This window comes from Lissotriton vulgaris, chromosome 9 (genome assembly GCF_964263255.1).
Source record: "Lissotriton vulgaris chromosome 9, aLisVul1.2, whole genome shotgun sequence".
NCBI classification, from domain to species: domain Eukaryota; kingdom Metazoa; phylum Chordata; class Amphibia; order Caudata; family Salamandridae; genus Lissotriton; species Lissotriton vulgaris.
In genome coordinates this window covers 1219929997-1219946455 of record NC_141697.1, presented here as the reverse complement: position 1 = coordinate 1219946455, position 16459 = coordinate 1219929997, and the positions used below count along the sequence as shown (strand labels likewise).

The following is a 16459-nucleotide window of genomic DNA, read 5'->3' as shown; positions in this document are numbered from 1 at the left end:
TCCCGTCCTATCGAGGGTCTGGGTCATTACGTCATTAAAGTCTCCTCCCAACACCTGTATAGTATCAGACGTATGAAGTAGAATCTCTGTGACTCCTTTCAGTGTCGCTGCCTGTAGTTTGGGTGGTGCATAGACCGGCACTATTGTGCATTCCTTCCGCCTCCATGTGCCTCTCACCCCCACATACGTCCTCTGTGGGTCTACCCAAATCTGCACTATCTGGAATGGTTGGGTTTTCCTCATCAGTATTGCCACTCCCCTCGAGCCTTTGGTGAATCCTGCATGTGCTAGGACTTTATATTACCCTCTCGCTAGGAAACGGCAGTTGCTCCCCTTAAGGTGCGTTTCTTGCAGCAGGACGATATCCGGGCCTATCCGCTTGATGTATGCGTTCACCAAGCCTCGCTTAATTCTACTGCCCAGCCCGTTCACATTCAATGTTATTATCGAGAGACCCTCCAGATCCTGTCTCTCTTCTATGCGTCTACCCGGCATCCCTCCATGTCCCGCTGTGTGTGGTGTTCTGGTTGCTCTCTATTGGAGTGTCCTGCAGTGCGGCAAGTGCGAAACTCCTGACATGACCTGTTCTCTTCTCCTCCCCCCCCCCCCCCATTCACACCCTCAACTGCTTCAAACAGGAAACACCCATAACTCTCCGCCCCCCGTTCAGTCTCAACTTCCACCGAAACAAGACTGTCGGCGGAGAGGGTCTGTCGCTGTCGGATGCCCCACAAGACTTACCTTTGCTTGTGAAGCGATTCTGCAGAAACGACAAGAGCCACCTCCCCTGTACCCACCTGACCCGTGCGGAGAGTGGTACCCAGCAGGGATGAGATGGAACCAGGGAAGGGAGCCAGAAAAAGAACGAAGAGGCTTTGGTGGTTGTGGAGCTTAGGTAGGATCTTTGGTGACAACTGGGGAGACAAAAAGATCTAATTAGTAAAAGACCACACCTCCCGCTTCCAGGGCAGACCTCTAAACACATACAGAAATGACCTCCTCATCCACAAACTCACCAGGGCTCATGTAGACCTCTGACCCCAGGAAATTATGGATGCTCTGATGAAGAAAGGAAAACTAAAGTATAGCGCTCCTGCACGGTAATGCACAACCAAGGTATAGCGCTCCTGCGCGGCAATGCACAACCAAAGTATAGCGCTCCTGCACGGTAATGCACAACCAAGGTATAGCGCTCCTGCACGGTAATGCACAACCAAGGTATAGCGCTCCTGCGCGGCAATGCACAACCAAAGTATAGCGCTCCTGCACGGTAATGCACAACCAAGGTATAGCGCTCCTGCGCGGCAATGCAAACTAAGGTATAGCGCTCCTGCGCGGCAATGCACAACCAAAGTACAGCGCTCCTGCGCGGCAAACGTGAAAACAATGAATAGTGCTCCTACGCGGCAAATGTACAACCACAATATATCGCTCCTTCGCAACAAATGTGCAACAAAGAATAGCGCTCCTGCACGGCAAAGGCAAACGTAAAAACAAATACTAGCGCTCCTGCGCGGTAGATGTGCAACAAAGAACTGAGCTTCTGTGTGGCACAGACCTGACAACAGTGCAAAATTGCGTTGCCTAAGTTCTGCCATAGCAAGCGCTCATACGGACACAGTACGGGAATCGGGAGAGCACACCCAGCGTTCACCTGCAGGAGACTAGTGGGTTCTGCACGGTGAAGGTGTCCCTAGTCTCCCTGGTCTTTGGGCTCCGATGGTACCAGGCGCGTATCCGTCATTCAGGAAGAATCCAAAGCACAGAGCCGGCGGGAAACGCAGCGTTTAAGCGTTTCCCCCGGAAGTGCTTCGGTGGAAGGCAGTTCAGAGAAGACTAGACCGGGACTCGACCTCTGCCTAGAAGTGAGGATCCTGATCGCCTGTATGTGTCTAGCGGCCACTCGGGGACGGCAAGACGCCGTAACATGACAGTCGCCCTCCCTTGGATCCCCCTCTCTTTAACCTACAATTGTGATCTACGTAGCGGGTGTGTGGCCCGTCCCCGCCCGATCAACCTGTAATGTACAAGAACATAACATAGGAATAAATAGCAAACAATAGGTAAAGGGGAGTTTGTAACTTGTGTGCCCCCTCAGTGATGAGCTGCAATCTCAGGTGCCAGTCCTGTCCCTTTTCAGGAATGTGAGTCCTGGGTCCCATTGCTTGGGTCTTCCACCAGTTCGATGCATCCTGCTCCATTTCTCGCATTGCTGTCACCAAGGGATGCAAAGAGTGCCTCTCCTCTTCTTCCCCTCCTGATGATCGCCCCCTGGGTCTTCTTCACCTTCAGAGCGGGCATTTCTTTCCAGACAGCTGAACCTAGACCCTGTCGCTGCTCTTCCTTCTGGTGACGCCGAGTTTCGTCTCCTACGTCCCGACGTGTTGACTCCCGGATAGGGCGTCGTCTGCATTCGTCTCCTGGTCTGCGGTTTTTTAGGTCTTTGGAGGACTTCGCCGAAGTCCAGTGGCTGCCAGCTCGTCCCTCACCCTATTTCCTTCGGCCTCCGCTCCATGGAATGTAGGGCGTTTCTCCAGCCACTGCCAAGCCTCTTCCGGATGGTTGAAGAAGTGCGTTCTGCTGTCGTATATCCCTTTCAGTTTCGCCGGAAAGAGCAACATGTATGTTATGTGCAAGTCCCTTAGCTTCGCTTTTACTGCATCATAGGAGCGTCGCTGTTTTTGTACCTCTTGGCTGTAGTCCGGGAATATCCTAATGTTCGTATTTTCTAGGCGGATCTCCCCCAACTTCCTGGCCTCACGAAGTATTAGATCTCGGTCCGCAAAATTAAGGAAGCATGCAATGACTGGTCTCTGCCTCGCACCCTCCGGCGGCTTCACCAACAGCGCCCTGTGTGCTCGTTCAATAACAAAGCAATTCGAGAACTGTGCTTTCGGAAAGGTTTTCCTCAGCCAGGAATGTAGATAAGTCACCATGTCTGTCCCTTCAATGCCTTCTCTAAAGCCCACAAAGCGTAGGTTGTTGCCCTGTTTTCTGCATCGTCCACCTTCCATAGCAGTTGGCGGTGCGATGCTTGGAGTTCCGCCATGTCTTTCCGGAGGGTAGTGAGAAAATCTTACGCCTCACTGATCCGCGTCTCCGCCGTCGTCACCCTCTCTGTCAGGTTACGGAAGTCTTGACGCAGTAATGTCACCTCCGAGCCTACCTCACCAATCTAAACCTCCAAGGCAGCCCGGGATTCTTGGATATCCGTCCTAGACGCTTTATTTCCCCTGTTAGCAGTTCAGTGTCCGAACGTGTGCCAGAGGCCGGAGGTGTAGTCTCTTTCTGTGGTCAAGCCGTGTCGTAGCTATCCATAGTCTCCTGCCTGGAGGCTTTGGCGGCCAGGTCTCTCTTCCCCATCTCATACCCCTCTGTGCTCTCACCCCCTCAGATGGCTTTCCCGCGCACTCTTCACAGCTTTTTTGTCATCCGTGGGCAGGGGTTGTCTTCCGTAGACCCTTGGTTTGGTGGCTTTTCTCAGGGCTGCAGGACTGGTTTTATCGTCTGATTTAAGGCAGCTCATCGGGAGCTACACCGGAGCCATGCCCAATTCTCTTTGATTGTTAGGTGGTGTTTCCAACTTGTTTTGAGCCTGTATAGCCTGTATAGATTTAAAGATGTCATTTATTTTACAAAGAATGTGTTTTTATGTGTTTATTTTTTAGCGTTGTTTTTCATGGTTGCACTGGCTTGGGTCGTTTTTCTTTTCCCATGGTTCAATATAAACGTATACATCCTGCTTGTGATTTAGTTGCTGGAAGCATAAAGACAAACAGGCCAATGACAACCATTCAGCCTCAACATTCCACCTTCTGAAGCTACTTTGTGAACATTGCTTTTTAGACCTCGCTTGACCGTGGTGCTGTCTGTGATTTATGTGATCGGCGGCAAAAGATCTTTAAGAAGCTGTATTGAGCCATTGAGGGCCATCTAGTGGTCCATGAGGGCTGCCATGTGGCCACCTCCTTTTTTTTGTTTTTCCCGGGGGAGAAACTGTCCAACTGTACTTTTGTATACAGTTGCAATTGTGTTACTATGTGCCTGGTTGTTGCCTTGTTAGAATGCTTATGCTCAGTATAGTAGGCCTGAGATGGTTATGGTCATAAGCCAATGATAACGGCTATATACTTGCTTGATGTACAGGGAAATGCTATGCCAATACCAAAGATCTGGCCTGTCTATATGAAAAGTCATTACAATGGCAGTTAGTCTGGCTTGTTTATTGTGAAAAGTATATGGTAAAGTCAATAGGCCTCATAACAGTGGATCATTATCACATTATGTTACAAGCCATAGAAAGGTATTGTTTGCATTTAATCTCTATTACCATAGTAGGCAAGGGTTTTGGTATTGGTCACCCACTCTGAGAAACCCTGGGAGTAGAATTTAATTGCGATAATTGATTCTTGTTATGACCTATTGAGCGAGACAGTATATGTTTTGGCCAACTTTAGTTTTGTAAATTTTTGAATAACCATCTTTATTGGCATTTTACTGGTTATTCCAATACTGTGTTTCTTATAAGATACATAATAATAGCGTACTTCTTTTTTTTAACAGGATCTGATTCTCAATTTAACACAATTATAATAACTTATATGCCAGTTACATCAAAAAGTTACTCTCCCGCCCTCCCCATCGCCCACCCACCCCTTTTGTGTCTTAATGTCCTTTATCTGTACTTTCTACTAAGGCTCAGTAAGCGTCATCCTGAATGGAGTACGTTTTATCCAGCTTATGAACTGTAGTTTTGTACATATATGTAGTTTTATGGAAGTATGCCTGAAGTGAGCAAGGAATATTTGCAGTGCCAGAATCCTTAGGCCATCTTAAAAGAGAGTATTTTGCTTTGTTGGCTTAACTTTTGTATGACTGATTGTATACTGATGGTTGCTTTGTGGGAAAGCTAAATCTTAGTACAGGAGGCCTGCGATTGTTATGGTGACTAGCCAACGATGACCGCTGGAGCCCTGATCGTTTCAATAGGTAAAAAAGAATTCCCATTTCATAGGTCTGATCAGTTCACTATGCACAATTATGATAAATGCAATTGAGTTTACATAATTGTGAAAAGCATACGGTAAATAGGGTAGGTTGTTGTTTTTCTGTAGTAATACCTACTGATATTTTGTTGCAAGAAATGTCAGATTACCTTTGTAGAGAAGGACTTTGGTGTTGGTTACCACCTCTGAAAATGCTTGGAATTCAATATTCATATTTATGCGTGTGTGTATATTTATATATGTGTGTGATTATGCACATACACATTATATGTGTATGTGTGTGTGTATGTATATATATATATATATATATATATTACATGTATGTAAATACCTAGAGGTCCTTTGGCGCAACGTCTGTCCTGACATTGGTCCGTCTGTCATTTACGTTCCATCCATGACTGCGAACTTTGTGGGATAATGGTTCAGTCATTGGTCTCTTGCCCTGCGAATGACAGCGTTTTCTTTACACATGTCCATCCACTTGAAAATGACATGGCTGTGGTTGGCCACTTTGTCTTCTTTCATTTTCTGTTTTCTCCTTTTTAGGTCTCGACCTCTGCCAATGCGCTTGCGCATTGCAGATTTCGAGACTTAAAGAGGTGGATCCACGAAAGCTAAACCAGGCGGATTGCGCCGAGTGCATGTGCCCGTGCACACGCTTTGCCTTTGCTCTCCGAGTCGCCTGCCTCGCATCATTGCATCAGACCTGCCACAGCAATGCCGAGAGCTTCACTTCAAAGGGATCCGCTCCTCCCGCCCCCTGCTTCACACTTCAAAGGAATGAGCCCACACAAAAGCGAGAGCATTTCTCGGCCGCTTTTAATTTCATTTCGCGAGCGATACGCATTTTAGCAGCCCTCTACCCACCGTGTTGCTCCCTTTCCCCCCACGCATTCCCTGCCCCCTGTTTCTTCCGCCCTTCTCTTCTCCTATTGCTCCCCTCTCCCGTGGCATTTGTAATCCGGCCCCCTCGCCCTCCACTGTGCTGGCGTTTTTTTTTCTCTTTTAGCGTGCTTGTCTCAATTTATTTGTAAGCGATACGCATTTTAGCAGCTACTAAATGGGAAGGAATGTATGAAAAGTAATCAGCCCAACATTTGACAATGTCTATAAGTGGAAAAATAACAGAGGAGGAACTACGCATTACTTTTTATAGGGTCGGAATACTTTAAAAACCGTAATGAAATGGTCTGTCGTGACTTCTAAGTGCCCTCGAGCCACACCTTCTACGCAGCTGTTAACCTCAAGCGGTGCAGAGGCATACCTTACCAGCTTACGGACTGCTCCTCCACCCGCCTCTTCTGCACTGTCCCCGCCCATCTCCCCCCAGTCCCACCTTCCCCGTGGGTGGGTTGGTAGCTCCCCGTCAGCCTGGCTGAGCCCTGCGCTTGCAGAGGGAGTCCCTCCTGCATGAATATGGAATAGGCTGCAATAGGACAGTGGCAAGTACAGCCCCGCCTAACCCCACACTACACACGTGTAAGAGATAGGAGTGGGACATTGAAGCAGACCGAGGGCACTGGCGCAGGACAATTTCCAGATTTATCGTGGCTCTGGTGCTGGCGGCCATCCCTGGAGGGGGCTGCTTTGACAACAAAGCTGCAGTGACATTGTAAGCTATTGGCATTTTAAATGACAATGCCTTTTATTTGTTTTAAAAACTAAAACAAAAATAAAAGGCATTCTCATTTTTTAACATGTTTTTGGCTCGTTTTTTCCGTTGCTGTGCGCTTGTGTTTTGTTTAACATTTGTTTTTGGGCATAACGCTAGCTGTCGCTCCTCCTCCTGTCAGCTGCTGTTGCAGCTTTACTTTAGCTTGCAATGTCTCCCCGAAACTATTCCAGGCGTAGCTTTTTAAAAGGGACACTTTACTGCCCTGTCCCACTTTACCTTTCTCCAGGTCACTTTCCTTCGCGCCTTTTCTAGATACCTATTGCAATTCTGTAGGATGTCCTGCCATTTCCTGTTGTGCTGCGGTCATCAGTCTCTACTCCTTTAATGATTTAATGAGAGGGTTGGCCATTCGTCGCACAGACAGAAACTGACTGCCAAACTTTCACTTTTGTTCTGATCCTCCCTATCGGTTCAGTGCAGTCTGGCATGAGGGACATGCATTGGTAATCAGTAAGTTGCAGTGTATTGCCAAAGTATGACCGATTATCTGGACGCATTATGATGTATTTTGGCGAAAAGCAACAAAGAAGTTGGAAAGAAAAATTGTTACCTCATTTTCTTGGGTACTGGATATGAAAACTAGTTGTAATGTGTGTTGTATCTCTTGTTGTTAGGTCTCGCTGTAGCCAATGCGCATTGCTTCTGTGAGAAATTATGTAGGGGCTCCAGGAAAGCCTAACAAGAGGGCTTTGGAATGCGGATTACGGCCAGTGCATGTGAGGCATTCAATTGCGAAGCTGGCATCTGGACTGCTTTCCCCAGCTCGCGCTCGGCCTCACCATTTGCTCCCCCGCACCCCTATCAGACTTGAAAGGAATGCACTCCCCGGCCCGCTATCTTGTTCTTTTAGCCCTACACTCGCCATGCATTAGCTAAAGCTCACCAGTGGGCCTTTTGCCCCTCACTAAAAGCTCCTCTCCTCACGTCTCTTTCTCGCACCCACGCTCTTTCTGTTACTCCTGGCTCTCTTTATCTCCATTCCTCCCCTGTAGTTCTCTCTCATTCTCGCGCTCTCCCCAAAACATCCCTCTCGCTAACCTACTTTCCCTTTCAATGCTGAATATTGAAAAACATAAGCAGTCGCCAGGTGTTTTTAACTCATTTTTTTTACACTTTCTACGTGCGCACCACTCGTGGGTAATTTTTTTTTCTCCTCCTACCCCTCTCTCTAAGTCTCTTTATCGCTCTCGCACCCATTCTCTTTCTGTTACTCCTTGCTCTCCCTCCGACTCCACCACTCGGAGGGGCACCACCACATCACTCGGGGGGGGGGGGGGGGGGGGCACCACCACATCACTCGGGGGGCACCACCACATCATTCGGGGGGGGCACCACCACATCACTCGGGGGCACCACCACATCACTCGGGGGGGGGGGGCACCACCACATCACTCGGAGGCGGCACCACCACATCACTCGGAGGCGGCACAACATCACTCGGGGGGCACCACCACATCACTCGGGGGGCACCACCACATCACTCGGGGACACCACCACATCACTCGGGGACACCAACACCTCATCACTCAGCACCACAACAGCACTGTCCTTGCTTGCTACCAACAAGCATTGCCATAGCAAATAGGACTCGCATTAGGAAAGTGTAAGCTATTGGCTTTGTGATTAACAATGCTATTAATTTATATATTTTCAAAGCCAACACATATTAAAACAAGCATTGGCATAGCCAATAGGTCTCGCCTTTGGGACCTTTATAAGTATTTAGTTATGCAGCACAATATCCTTGGTGCAACAACATCAACTGTTGGATGGATAAACACTTCTAAGGTCCCAAAGGCGAGGACTATTGGCTATGCCTATGCTTCTTTTGCCACTGCACTCAATAACTTGTAGTTACCTTTATCCAATTATAAAATAAGAACTGAACGTGCTCAAATGCATAGAAAATGTGGGCTGACTGAGTCCGCATGGGAAGGGAAACAGGGTAACTCTAAGGAATGTGTGCTCTTTAACAGAGGGTTAACGCCGGACCTGCTTTTGGTATGGGCGAGCTGAGCCAAGGCTGTCAGTTTTCAATAGGGCGTACAGTGCTGTCTGCATTAAGGTCATGCAGATACCAGAGTCCCTGTCACCTAGCTCCGGTGCTACAGGCACGGTTTAACACACAATCAGCCTGTTTCTTGGCCTCCCATCTCCTGCTGGCACACGCCATTAACCCCCCCCCCCAACAACTTGGCACTAGTGCGAGATGCTACACTGACAACGGCCGACTCTGGCTAGAACAAGGCATTAATTTCTGGAGAAGTTTGCTTGTAGGCAAACCTTGTAAGCCGGATACTACAACCTTGGGAGTAACCATCTGTGCTCCATAGCACTTCCTGGAGCGGGACATTTGTTAGGCTTAAAAATGACAGATGACATGGTTTTCAAACGGTAAACAGCTGCTACATTTGCCCTGAAAAGGGAACGTGGCTTCCAGAGATGACCAGAGTGGACCAAAAAAGGAAGGATCATTTAGTCTAAGTAGCGACGGCTGCACTGACACGGCGCTCTGGAATAGCGGTGCTCCCTCAAAAGAACGGACAACTGAGGTGCGCTCTGGAGTGTTCTGCGGTGAAGATACAAAAAACTCAGCTTTAAATACGGCCACACAAACCCAATGCTGAAACCACGCTCCTTTCTCTTGCTTACTTCTCACCAAGGTACCTGAAGCTGTTACCGTATGTTACACCCAAGGAGTCCTCTGACCTCTCGGTTGAAGATGGGGGGGCTCTAGCTGATATCGTCGCGGGCCTGGCTCGCAGTTTTACTCAGATGGGTGCAAGCAGTACAGCCACAGAAACACAACTCAAGCTCAACCTGCGCAGGCGCAGCCTTGCTCTCTGACCTGGTGGTTCGTACAATGTACATGAACGTCACCAGCCCTACGCAGCACGGCGCAACGCCCCCGCGTAAATGGAGGCGTAACTGTTTTTATTTGAAAGAGAAAGGTGAGTCTTGCACCTTTTATGTAGAGGCTTCAGATGTGAAATCTTTTAGAGAAAGGCCTCAATTCATGTGCACTGATTTACCGGATACCAGATGATGCGAGCAGATATCGCCCATTTACACCCTTCAGTAAAAAAAAAAAAAAGTTAGGTCACACTACTGCACATTAACAGCGTCCTTAATAATTTTAATAACAAAACGTTTTCTCTTTATAACGAAATTTTCTCTTCGTACCCTATTCTGACCTGGCCCAGGTACTGCCTAGAACGTATTTTCCAGATAGCCATGTGGTTGCTGTACTTGTTTTCAGAGGCGAACGTGATTGATTTTTTTATAGCTCGCCAGGATTATTACAGGCACCATATGCGTTTCAGTAGTTGGAACGTACGCCGCAAGCCTATTTTAGCCAGGAGATAAACACTACGCAATGCGGTATCGAGACAGACCGTGAACTGGGTTCTCCCTTTATTTAATCTTTCAGGGTTTGGGGAAAGTAAGTCACACCACATTGTAGAGCCTAGCGGCACTGTACTACATGGCGAGCAGCTTTTCAAAGGTAGTCCTAGGTTTTTGCCCTGGGCCATCATGCCCTCTGGGCATCACTTCTGTCCATGCAAAATTACCACCTTTGAACTGTTTCTTAAAATTCTTGAGGGATTTTTAACATAACCCCCCCCCCCCCCCCGTCCTCCATTTCAAACGCACACACAAAAATTCCAGGGCTGGAGTTCTATTTGTAAATGAGCCTCCTGGTCTGTTTTTTGTTGCACATTATACAAATATGATAGGATTATAGCTGGAACCTACTGGTTCTAAAGTAAAAAATATGCTACAAATCAGTTTCCAATAATTAACTGTAGTGTAATTAACCAGCACCGCCTCACCCCCAAAACCTCCATCTCCGAGGACTCCCAACGAAATGTCGGCACAAACGCATAAAAAAAAAAAACAGGGCGGAAACAGGATACTGATCCCGCCCCTCCAGGACTCCCTGACCTGCCTCATGGTTGCCAAGGCGATATTTCAAGAAATATTGTCGTGATACCGTAAGGCAGGTCATGGAGTCCTCGAGAGGCGGTATCCAGAGCAGACAAATCTGCAAAACAGGAACTTTTTCCAATGGCAGGCCTCCGTTTCGAGAGGCCTGCCAATGGAGAAAATGGGCGTGGCTTCATGCCGTGTTGAAAACCCCTCCTGACAATATCTCTTTGCCTGCAACAGCGCATGCGCTGCTAGCAGGTTTCTACCTAAAAATGTGTTGTTTACACTACCAATAGCTCACACTTTCCTAATGCGAGACCTATTGCATTACAAATAATTGTTATACCTCCCTTTTCATTTTGTTTCTTCTCCCCTTTTTTCATTGTTTACTTAATAGCATACTACACCTTTCCAGGCAGTGGTAAAGGGTCTCTTGGTTGCCAGTCATTTAGCCTCCATTGTGCCACATCCCAAGTGGCTGCTTCCTCTAAACCAGGAGAGCATTATAAGTGCTGTTTTCCATACTGTATAATTATTTCACCATACTCCAAGTTGGCCAAAACATTGTTTTAAATGTGGCAGTTATGTTGGAACTTTAAAACAACGATTGACTATTCTTTGCAGTACCTCTGAAAGACGGACAACCCTGCTGTTAATTTAGTTTTGCAGACAGATTCCCCCTATGTATGTCTAGGCAGCAGCATATTTTCTTTCCTCAACATGTTTTATTTTAATTTATCATGCATATGTTGCTGGGTTTGTGGGAGCATTCATTGGATTTGTGTCAGAGGGTAATTGAAAGAATGAGTCAATGGGTGGATATCTGCATGCATGATCGCAAAGATGAGAGAGGGCTTTTGGGATGGTATTGAGTCCCTAAATTCATAAATGACAATAAAGGCACTTCCATTTGTAAGCTAGTCCTATGTGATTGCCATTACTTGCTCTGAGCAGGCAGGGGGTGCATACATTGTAAACGTGCATAAGAATCTTGGTACTGAATGGTGCTGCAGTTTTAGATAATCTTTAAAAGTCTGTGCAGAATGTTGGGCACTGGCTGCATTGTGGGTTGTACGTGATTGGCGTGTAGTTATTTTCTACGAACGATTGGGGTTGTTTTTCGGATGTAATGGCTGCGCTGTAGGAGCCGATTGTCTGTTCTCTCTTTCCATGGACGGTCGGTCTAGCTCTAGCTCAGGGCTGCATTGTCTGTCGTCTCTTTCCATGATGGCGTCTGTTTGTTGGTAGGCGGGGCTTGGCTCGGGCAGGGCCGCGCGCCGCTGACAGTGAATGAGTGACGTCGCCTCGCGCCCCGTCCTTTCTTCTCGTCGCGCGCCACCCCTGGAATGCTCTTAAAGGGCGCGGATGCAGCCGGGCGGGCGGCCCCTCCGGAGGTAGGGCAGCTGGCACGGCTGGACGGCATTGCACGGGGGAGGGGCCCTGCTGCGCAGGTGGCTTCCCCGCCCCCTCCCAGAGAGGCGGCCATTGTCCAGCGGGCGCGCGCAGCGGCGGGGGCGCTCCTGGGACTCCGGGTACCACAGTGACAGCTGTGAAGAGAGAGGGAGGGGTGTGGTGTGGCACCCATAGGTGCTGCAAGGAATGCATCTACCACCGCCCACACCACTGCAAGCAGAGCCTCCCACCCAGGAGCTTTATCGAGTCTATGGTCCCTGCAGAGAAGAGCATGCCCCCTCCACCTGAACACCCCGGGGGGTGCAGGCACCATATGAGCATCATGAAAAGCACGCTCCCAATAATATCCTTACAGAGAAGAGAACCCCTCCCTACAGGAACACAGCTGAAAGAGCAGACCCCTACCGAGAAGAGCATACCCCCTCCACCTGAACACCCCGGGGATTGCAGGCACCTGCAGGGAAGAATATGATCCTCCTCCAAAGAGTATCATGGAAAGGGCGCCCCCACTCGCCTTACAGGGAAGAGGACCCCGCCCCCCCAGGAGCACAGTTGAAAGGGCAGGCCCCTACTGAGAAGAGCATACCACCCCCACCCCCTAAATACCCTGGGGAGCGCAGGCATCTGCAGGGAAGAATATGATCCTCCAAAGAGCATCATGGAAAGGGCGCCCCCACTTCCCTTACAGGGAAGAGGACCCATCTGCCCGGGAGCACAGGCCCCTACCGAGAAGAGCGTACCTCCTGCTACACAAATACCATGGGAAGTGCAGGTATCTATCTGCATGGAAGAATGTGATCCTCATCCGATGAGCATCATGGAGCCCCACACCCCTTTAGAGTTACAGGGAAGAGGTCCCCTCCCAGGAGCATAGTGGAAAGGGCAGCCCCCAGCTGTGAAGAGCATGCCCCACTTCACATAAACACAGAGGGGAGGGGGGGTTGCAGGCATCTGCAGGGTGGAATGTGATCCTCCTCCGATGAGCATCATGGAGCGCCCCCCCCCCCCACACACACACGAGCACAGGGGAAAGGGCAGGCCCCTACTGAGAAAAGCATACCCCCCCCTCCTAAATACCCTGATCCTCCTTCTCTGAAGAGCATCATGGAGCGCCCCCCACACACACAAGAGCACAGGGGAAAGGACAGGCCCCTACTGAGAAGAGCATGCCCTCCACCAAACATCGCTGTAGGGGAATGCCCTGTCCGGAGTGAAGATCGTGATCATCTCCCCAAAGAGTACCATAGACCAGTCTTACCCCTTCAGATACCTTTTCCCAGCCTTGCAGCATTGGAAAAACTATGCCGATAGAGCGTGCCTTGCAAACCACACTCCAAAGAAGACTGCATGATAAGTATGTACTCCTTTGCCCCTCATCAGCACACAAGAAGCCCTCCTGAGCGAATCCTACCTGATAGAGCAGCATGAAAAAAGGAGGATGGACGACCATGCCCTTCTTTTGCAGTTCTGATCCACATTTCAGTTGTCTGTGCCTTTCCCCACAGTGAGCCATTGCGGGACGGCAAATGTCTTTCATTATGCTGCTTCCAGTAAAGTAAGGTGAAACTCATCAATTCGATTTTTTTCTTCTTTCAGCACAATATATGAGCTGATACGAGATGCTTGTCTGCAGCAAGCAATTGTTTACTGCATGACTGGGGGGAGAAGCTGCAGTACAAGCGAGATCCTGGACAAATCGTGGACACATTCGCCTTTAGAAATACTAATGGGGAAAGTGAGACCCTACAGTTAAACAGCCCTTGATATGGTTTTTGTTTGAGACCCAGAGAATGACGTTCAATACCGGGAGTAGTACAGATCAAATCCTAAGTTAATACTTCAGTTTTCTCAGAAACACTATGCTATATTGCATTGCTACACTTGCCCAGTAAAGTTGCCTTCAGAGATATTAAAAAACTGGAGAAAAAGTTTCCGGTTTATCAAACAGATAAAATAGATTGAGGCTACTGCGAGTGTTATACATACAGCAGCTAAGGGATCCTTAAGGCACTTTAAGGAAGTCAGCTAGAACTGACCAGTTGAAGGAAGTCTCCTTATTCCATCTCCTTAGCCACAATAAGAGCAGTTGTAATTTGATTAGGTAATTTCTATAATCTAGCCCCACTCCTAGGTGGCAAATAAGGGTAGAGGTAGGTTTTGGTACAGCCAACGCCCCATATGTAACGTTTTAGCCACACTTTACATTCTAAACTGTCATAAGCCCACACGTAGGTCTGCCGCCAAATCTAGAGGTGAAGCTAAGTCATCCTCCTTACTTGCAAGAGCCGCAACTTTTGGCGGTGTTCAGTGGGCCCCCTATCGTTAAACAAAATCCAAGATACAGTTATGAAGGGGCTGTACTCATTTTCATATTTTTGACAATGCCCCAATTAACTGCGAGAAGGTTAGCCATGAAAACGCATAACCCCTCTAATATGCACTGAAGGCCAGTTGCAGTCCTGGCTAAAAGAACTGTCATCAGCATAAATCGGCGCCAGGCACAGCGCTACCCTACCCGCAAACAGTCAGTGTTACAGTAAAGCAAGTGTTTGTCCAGGCCGTTGATATATATAGAAATGGAGCCAAAATGCAACCCTGGTGTTCACCTCTAGCTAGTCAAAAGGTTTGGGTTGTCTCTACACTGGGCCAAACCGGACACTGCTGTTACTTCAGAGTGTAGTTCCCTCAGAAAATGAACAGTGCTAGCGTCAACCCCATTTTCGGTCATAATACCCCAGAGTTTGTATCTGTTGACCGAATGCTGAATTGAGATCTTTAAAAGTTAGCTGTAGATTCCCTTCCTTTGCCACAGTATATTTATCAAGAGATAAAGGTTGAGACATTGCTCAATTGTCCCAAGGCCAGTGTGCAAACCAAAGTGCAATTGAGAGAGCATATTTTTTTCGTGGACCCAGGTTTGCACTCGCACTAATACAATCCTGCCCATTATTTTGTTGCAGAATTAATGATTGATTTGGGGCGATAACGTTGGGTACTCTCTGTATTCCTTCTTAAAAATGGGCACTGTGGTCGCATGTGACCAAGCTCTAGGCGGTTCAGTGCTTTGCATGGCCTTGAAAACATTTGTCAAAAGGGGGGCCCACAAATGCATTTTTGCCTTAAAGAGATCCACAGTTATTCCATCAGGCCCTTGAGCTTTCCCATCCGGACATCTGTTAATAGTGTCTGATTTCCACAGCTATATTTAAGCCAGAGAAGAAGGAAAGAGGGGCGTTCAGTGCAATCGAATGTTGGTCTTGTACCTCAATACCGTGAGATCCCTCAGTAGCCTGTATCATGAGAATCATCAAAGTAATTTTGATATTCTGCTAGAACGTTTTTTTTTCTAAGAGTAATAGCAATAGTTACATTTTGGAAGGCTTCCTCCCTTCTCTCTTTTCCGGGCCGATAAGGCTTTCTTGTATTTCTTTCTGAGACTATGCACCAAATCGGGATCTCTGGGAGATACTTTAATCACTTTCAGTAAGCGGCAATGAGCCTTTGAGCAGTTGGAGTCAAGTCACTTATTTCTTTTATAAAGTATTTTGTGGGATGGTATACAAACTCCTGGTCTCTCTCTGGTGAATTCAAAGCTGGAAGTTGTTGCCCCACTGTTACTTTCCTCATTTCAACATGTTAAAAAGTCCACACAGGAAGGAGGCTGTAATTGAGAAAGGAATTGATCTTTTTCATTTTTAGATATAATCATTAGCACTCATTTGTTGCTGAATTAGACAATCATTAGTGGATTAATCACAACCTGAACTTTTTCAAAAAAGCAACAATGGATCGAGATTGCTTACACATTATGATCTCTGTGCACAGATTATAGGACTACATATTTTAGTCCATCTCATATGATCTTGGGAAAACAAGATAGTCAATTAGGCTAGCGCAGCCCCATCCAGTGTAAGTGGGACCTACTGCTGGGTCCCCAGCCAAAGAGTTAAGAGAATTGCAAATTGTACTTTATTTAGAGTAAATTGAAGGCTTCTCCAAAAAGACGGTTACAAAAGCGTGTGACAAAGTCTCCATCTGGCCCATAAATCCATTTTTTTTTTAAAGTAATTTTTATTGCAGACATACAATACGTAAAGCATTACCATATATACATTACATCTCGGTTCTTCCGTGCTCTTGTTCCCATATCGCTTTGTACACAGCCTGCAGGCCCACAGCCCGGAGGTCGGGCGGCGGTAGTTATAAGTACATCTGAAATCTGGATGCTTTTATTAGGTGTAATCTCCTCGCATGGAAATGTGCATGTCTGCTTTTCTCTTTTCAGTATTAACCCTTTTTAACACCCATTAACTAACCCCAACATCTCTACCCGCCCCCCTCCCCTCTTCCCCACCACCCACTCAGAAGGACTCGCTTTGCATTAGATCATGGGTACAATAATGGTCTATGAATTGTCTAAGTGTGTGATGCGCCC

At 47.7% G+C, this 16459-nt stretch overlaps 1 protein-coding gene across 7 annotated transcripts in view; it reads left to right on the top strand.

Moving 5' to 3' along the window:
- Positions 1–16459, top strand: part of QRICH1 (glutamine rich 1) — a 209151-nt gene that overhangs the window by 27329 nt on the left and 165363 nt on the right. For 2 of the 7 annotated variants that reach the window (XM_086939335.1, XM_086939331.1), the window contains exon 1: positions 11874–12005. The exons of 4 other annotated variants lie outside the window; for them this stretch is intronic. The gene's annotated coding sequence lies outside the window, so the exon portion shown is untranslated. Of the gene's footprint in view, positions 1–11873; positions 12006–16459 lie in introns of those variants that run through there. One more of the 7 variants, XM_086939333.1, reaches the window with a different exon arrangement.